A 7462-nucleotide genomic window follows, 5' to 3' on the forward strand; every position below is an offset into this window, starting at 1 on the left:
TGGATTCATCTAGCAAAAACATCATTAATAAAGATGGTTGTAAGTTATATAAAACATGAGAGTCCATGACTTCTTTAGAAAAGTGTACAAAGTTGAAAATCACAATGGTTTGTACAAACTAAACTTGCGGATGTTATGATATATTAACAATATTGATAGAACCTAGATACCCTACCTTATCTCTGAAGAAGGTGACAAACGATTAAGCACCGGTTATGGAGACAGATTCCAGGAGACAGATCAAGAGACGTTACTATCGATAGAAGGTGTCGTTGCTGAAGTTACCAGAGATTAAGAAGCTGTATCTGAGAAGGAGTTCGATCTAAAGGTTGGAGGTTGTGGTTTTAAGAAAGAGAAGCTATAGAGGCAGAGATAGAAATCTTGAAGAAGGGAATATATAAATTCGTCCAAACACATCAGTAATTAAGAACTGAGTTAACTTTGTTACAAAGGTGATAATTACCTAGCCACTTGGATTGGATTAATAAATGTGAGTAGACGTTTCCGTGTGCAGTTGGAGGCGAGTGGTTGTGTAAACTTGGTAATGGGCCGAGTAAGTTTATTAGTTTCAAGGTTTTGTGAAAAAAACTTGGGCCTATTATTCTGTTGAATTGTAGGACTTATAGGGGCAAAAACAATGCTCTGTCGTTTTTGATTAAAAATTGTCACTGTGAATTTAGGGTTTTCGTCTCCCAGGTCGCAAGACATTTCACCAAGGAGGTCTGAAAACCTTCATCCATCCCCACCTTCGTCCGCATCCCCCTAATTTACCCTCTCCCAGCTCACTCAACCTATTTCACACCATCTCCGACGCACTCAGTCTGTCGGTACGGCCACCACAAACGGCTTTTCTCTTCCAAAGTAAGCCTCGGTCATTTATAGCCGTCGTGTATAGAATGTATATCAATCGTTATAGTTTCGTAAATCAAGTGTAACTGAAATCGTTGTTTCATCTGAAAATATTGACACTAAATATATTGTATGCACCTGAAAATATTATTCGGATAAAAACCCGATTGATTGATTGTTAGATTGTTTTGTCAACCTCTTCATCTGATTTAAGTTTAAGATATTTGTTTGTTGTTTGCGTGCCAAAAAAAAAAAAAAAAAAAAACTAAATACTTGTACAAAGATTATTGTTTGAGGGTTTGTTTCTACAAAGAATATATGGATTATCTAGATTAAGTCTGAGGTTTATCTTTTATCACTATAAATTTATTATCAAAAAAAAAAAAAAAAAAAAAAAAAAAAAAAAAGTCTGAGGATGTTTTGCTATTTCAAACGGATCTATGTATTCAGATGCTATCACAAGCAGCAACCAAAATAGCTTATTAGTAGACGATGGACATGAACATTCATGAGACAGGTATGGAAGTAAGATTTGCCCAAGTTTTTAAACATCTTTGATTTGGGTTAATCTTTTTGCCGTACAAGGCTTATATTATTTAACATTTTCTGTGAATTTCAAACTTACACATTTACTCATAAAGAGGTTAATGATTTTGTAGAGGCTCCGAGCAAGGAAGAAAAATCAGAAAATGTAAGTAATAGCTAGAAATGTCGACATGAATAAATATATTTTGCTTAATCTATTGGTCTTTTGTGCAGATTTCAGATATGGCTCTTGATGACTCCATACTTTCAGGTAATGATTCTTTCTAGTATGCTACTTGCTGAGTAAATCGTTCACCATGGCTAACTGGTTTTATCCGTTTCATGTGTAGAACCTCCTCATATTAGGAATTGGTTCCCGAGCTATTTGTCAGAAGTGCAATCACTGGACTCCGGCGATGAATTCCTGGAGACACATTTTTGAACTAATGAATCAACACAGATTACATAAACTGGGAAAGAGTTCAAAGGTATTGCGTCTCCTCCCAAGTTCATGTCATATATATACGATTGTCTTTCTTGTGCTAGTCACTAACAACAAAAGTTTTCTCAGGTAAAAGATATTTATCAGTTGTATGTTGCAAATTCAGGTGAGAAAAGTCACTTATATGTGACTGAATCTGTTATGTAGCTGTTTTCAATGTAGGTTAAGCTTGAGTTATTTCATGTTTTCACAGACTGGTTTGGTATCATCAATTGGAGATCAGTTAAATGATGGGGAAGTTTTTACACTTGACACTTCGTCGTGTATGCACTGATCTATCTTCTTCATATTCTAAACTTATTTCTGTTTTTAGCAGTGTCATGCCTCCATATACTCTGTTAACTTCGGCTTTTTTGAGTCTCTCAAGTTTTTACTAATTTATGTTTCCAACATTGATTTACGCATATTGTGACGTGTTCTTGCATTGCATGTCCATTATATGCAGTTTGTTTGGTCTAACTAACACTTTATATTAGTGTTCTTGGTCTTTTTTTAAAGACTCTTGAACCGATAAATATTATCATTAGCAGTCAAACTATATATGGATATCCAGTCCATTCTTACTTACGCTCTACGTCATTATCTTCATCAAACACTCTATATATTAAAGCTTCACCACTCAAATTTTAAATCCTTAAATCATATATATCAGTCTTCCAAACTACTTGCACTTAATACCGTTGATGATACAATAAGCGTCAGACGTACCTCGTGGTGTAGCACGAGGAATATGAACACGAAGTGTGATGGAGACGTCTAATCGACGCAGTCCCAGACCCAGTGACGAGACAAAAGTGACAACGACGGTGAGGCATTTTATGCTTTATGTTTCCGCGACGACCTTTTATTCAATAGATAATACTTATATATATATATATGTATATAATTGGAATCATAAAGATAGTATTTGGATATTAATAATTTTCATTGATAAGATATTGTTTTTTCATTATCTTATAATTTGGTTAGTTTAGTTTACTGGGAACGAAAGTTACGTAACAGACAAGTCAATAATTGAAATTAGACCTAAGAGAAAACGACGCGAGCATCGATCGAGTCATACATACTCTTGCCCTAAAATTAGGACAATGGATTTGGGAAAGACAACGACATTGTCTTCTATTTATTGGACACTAAGTTAATGTTGCCACGTGCTATTAATACCTTCTTATCAACTCTTGACACTTGCGAAAAGAAAAAAAAAGAATAGTAAATGTAAATTTGAGTTGTGATAGTGCGAAATTCCACAGCCAAAAAAGAGATTGATTGATTATGTAAATTAAGCCTTTATGAAAATTAATAATTACGATATAGAATCAATCTCGCACCTCGACATAGCGATATGGTAGCAACATTGTGGACTCGTCCACATAGATTCTCGCGTAAATGTATAGTAGTCATATTTATAACTTGAGTTGTTCATATAGTTGAGGCGGGAAGTAAATATTGAATTGGTCCCCGTCGAATTCATAGCTTAGCTTTTGAATGATACATTCCGTTTCTGACTAGAAGCCTTTTCCCTCACTAGCTCCTTTTCTAACCAACACACATTTTGGTACATATACAGCTGCACATATATATATATATATCTTTCCCGGGTGGCCAATAATTAATTCTCAGTCTTATAATCTTGGTTAGTTCCGATTTTTCTAGATTCTAATTACGTTGAGATTCACTTACCCATTTTTGAATGTCATTAATTACTGTTATTCGATTAGTTGACTACTTGAAGTTAACCTCTCTTTTTATTTTATTCGACATATAAATATTTTCTCTTGCCAAATTAATAAAAAGATAAACCTGATTGAAGAGGAAATTGTGCAGTGACGCAATGCCTTGTAAATTTACACGACTTGAGAATTGAAAGCGGGAAGCATAGATGCAAAGCAAGTAGGTCCATAAGAGTTGGTGCCTTCTTATTCAACTTGTCCTTCTTTCGTTTCTCCACTCAAAACTCTTCAATATGGATGTGCCCATTTATATAGGAAGTACAGTATAGTTAGAATATATATTACATATACATTCCATGTGTGTATTATACTATTATATATATGCGATAATATGTAAAAAAAACCCAAGTAGTTATATAGCAAAATCAGACTATTTAAATAAAACCACATACATAACTGATCAAAATAAACTTAAGTCAATATTTCATCAAAATTCTGTGGTTTTTTTCATTAACAAAATCCAAAGTTCAACAGAACATGTTAGCCTACAAAAAATGCAAGTGTGTTAAAACCAATATACCTATGTATATAATAAAGTTTTTCTTGTTAATGGTTCGTATATCAAAGTTAAAATATATACAGATATTGAGTTGTGATGATGCGGTTGTGAGTACGAAATAAGGTGATGAGAAGAACGACAAAGAGGTGTGCGGAACTGGGGTTGGTGTCTAACAAAGAAGAGACATCTAATATTATGTTCTCTACGTTGGGATCTTTTCCAAGTGACCCACTTTTGTTTTGTTATCTTATATGTATATCTCACTTTCATGATTTCATTTCTCTACAAATACAGACCATGCATCCCCATTTTACCCTACCATATGCTCTACATCCATACGTGCGTCTCCAAATACATACACATTATGATATTCATGTATACCTCACTCATATATATGACATTTTAAAGATGTATGTGTGTGTTATGTAAGAAAGTTGATAGCAACGCAAAAAGCACAACGTTAACACATATTTTCGTGGTTTACTGACAATTTTCTCGTACTTATGCAATTATATCGCTGAAAACAGGATCAATGATGTATTGATATATGCTTACCAATTTCTATTCCAAAATTATGAAATTTAACATTTTATGGATATCTTCATGATTGCTTTCAGGTTCACGCTATGACCAAATGCTTTACGAGTTTTCTTTTCCGAATCCTCATGGGTTGGCATGATGATTATTAGGCTTGATGATGATGACACAAGGAAGTACTACTGATTTATAAGTTAGTTTACCTGTAAACAATTTTTAAGCCCTTTTAGTCTATGCCTTAAAGGTCCCATTAATAATTGACATAGTGGATTTTGCTGAACTTTTTTTACTGATTAAAAAGAATATCTTTACCTGACAAAGGTAAAAATAGGGACTTAGTAGTTAGTAGTAGTCACAAAAGCACAAACACAAATCATGTGATTGAGAAGACTGCCACAATCTTAATTACAATCTTCAAAGCCTCGATCATTCTCTATTCCAACTTTCACGTACGTCTCTCTAAATAAATAAATATTTCTGAACAAGTTAAAGATCCAACAATAATAATATGTTTTCATTCTTACTATATATACACAGTTATACGTACAATAAGATGCTGTAACAGTCATGTTCGAACAGATGGAAAAGCCAAAGATTATCCTTGTCTGGTATGAAATTGAATATCTCCCTTATGTAGAATAGACTCTCCATGTGCACTGATTTATTGTAGATTCTTTGTTTTCCCACCTATACATATACATAAGTTTATTTTATATCAAAAGATTTTAAAATTTAATCTCATAGAGGGAAACACAGTAGGCCACATGCTCATGCTCTTTTTCTCTCCTTTTTCTTCTCCTGGCCAAGCCAAGCAGTGATGGCATGTTTAAAGATTGCTCACGTTTTGGAAATTTTGAAAAATATATATTAATTCTTCTTATGACATAATTATCCTTGATAGTTACAGTAAACCACTCTGTGGATTGATTCATTTGGAAACACATAGCATCATGAATTTATTACATAACGCCAATTAATGGAAAACATGTGATGTCTATGAGCTAATTTAAATTATTGATCATGCATAATGAGCATCTTTGATAGTATTACGAAAAAATAAATTATACAACTATAGGATGAATGTATGTAAGAAGATGAAGAAGCATTGGATCCATTAATATAATGATTCTTTATTAGGTGCCAATCATATGACCATATCTTTGACTTGAATCTGATCCTATGATTGCATCTGTGGCTATGTATTAGACATTGTAGAAGAAAGTGATTTTATCCTTTGGAACTATTATTACTTACAATTTTTCTTAGAAAATAAAGAAAAATATAATTAATTTGGTGCATAATTAATTTCAAAAACCAAAAACAAATATTTGAAGTGTCTATAGGAAATGTTTGGTGCCAAAAGCGAAAGGGAACATGGGATGGACCACAAAGAAAATTAAACTTTCGAATAAAAAATAAGCTAAGAACAAATAAAAAGATGATAAAACGACAAAAAGATAATTAATAGTGCCACCCAACTTGTGGGGAATATCTAAGATGGAATAGTTTGTCTGGGTTGTTTGAGAAAGGTTTTTTAATTTTAAAGCTTAAGTAATTCTATTTTCTCTGAATGTTTTTTTTTCTTTGAAACTATACTTGAATATTAGCACCATATGCTAAAAAGTGGAAAATATACTCTTAACTTAAAATTATACTTATTTTAAACACACAAACAAATTATTAATTAATTGATTACCATCATAAGGTTCTGCAACAAATGAAAATTTGAGTATAAGATTATATAATCTATGTCCACTCCTAAGCGATAGCAGTAATATCTACTATGTTTTCGTCTTGCTTTATTTTGGACTCAGTAATGGTTTATCATAACGGTAAGGGAATTTAAATGAAACCATTGCATAATGCTGTAAATTTGTGGTTACAGTGTCTCCATATTTCATTTTCTCTTATACCAGTGTCACTGTAATTATAACAAAAAGTAAGTTATGACGACCTAAATCTGCATCAAAGTTATTTACATAATTCGAAATTTGTTAGATGGATGTGCACGAGTTGTTGAAGCTTATGTGACCCACAAAATTAATTTCACCTCCAATGAAGCCACTAGATATATTGTAGATATCAAATGGTATCAACGACTAAATTTTAGCGTCTTTTAAGTTGTACAAGCTTCATATTAGGTGATCAGAACGTAGTTCGACTTTTCAATAAGTTTTTGAATATCACATTACTCAAGTCCATGAGTAATGTTAGAAGGTATTATATTTGGTTTGTAAAGATATGTTAAAAAAAAACGAAAGAAGTGAAAAATATATAAATCAAGTGTTAAGGCCACAAGAAATCGTCTAAAGTGTAGACGTCTTGTTTACTCCTTCAAGTCAAATATAAAGTAAAACCCTTAAAAGTGGAAATAATAAAATTATAAAAAAAGAGTTTAAAGATGAGAAGGTGGAAATTTAAAAGATGTATTTTGCTGTAAAAAGAGATGTATTTATTTAACAAGAAGAGGCGAACATGGCCATCTTTTATATCAATGGCCTTCGAGAAAAACAACATTGCTCCCACCTTGAAAGAGTGAGAGAGAGAGAGAGAGAGAGTTCTTCACAGCAACTAGAGAAAGGATCCAAAGGGATCGCATTGATCCTAATTAAGCTGATTTATTATTCCCTAAGAATTGTTCTTTTTCTTCTTCATTGAAAGATGGGGGAAAAAACAAACCCCAAAACTTTGCTTTTTTTTCGGGATCATGCGATCTCTTTGGATTCATCCTTTGGTAGCTTCTACGTAGGTCAGAGGGTTTACCTAACCAGAGACTTCGCCGGCAGGAGATTCTTCGTGGGTCGATCAAGTTAGAAAAAC

At 32.9% G+C, this 7462-nt stretch overlaps 1 long non-coding RNA gene across 4 annotated transcripts; it reads left to right on the plus strand.

Moving 5' to 3' along the window:
* Positions 1-647: 647 nt before the first annotated feature.
* On the plus strand, positions 648-2300 carry LOC147946149 (uncharacterized). 4 transcript variants are annotated; one of them, XR_015597087.1, is made up of 7 exons: positions 648-861; positions 1300-1366; positions 1509-1540; positions 1609-1645; positions 1725-1862; positions 1946-1982; positions 2070-2300. It is a non-coding gene; the product is annotated as an uncharacterized LOC147946149 (long non-coding RNA). The 4 variants fall into 4 exon arrangements; XR_015597085.1 differs by having other exon boundaries at positions 1946-2300; XR_015597088.1 differs by lacking the exon at positions 1946-1982 and having other exon boundaries at positions 2039-2300.
* The last annotated feature ends 5162 nt before the right edge of the window (positions 2301-7462 follow it).

This window comes from Camelina sativa, chromosome 4, assembly GCF_030686135.1.
Source record: "Camelina sativa cultivar CO46 ecotype springtype chromosome 4, ASM3068613v1".
Classification (NCBI taxonomy): domain Eukaryota; kingdom Viridiplantae; phylum Streptophyta; class Magnoliopsida; order Brassicales; family Brassicaceae; genus Camelina; species Camelina sativa.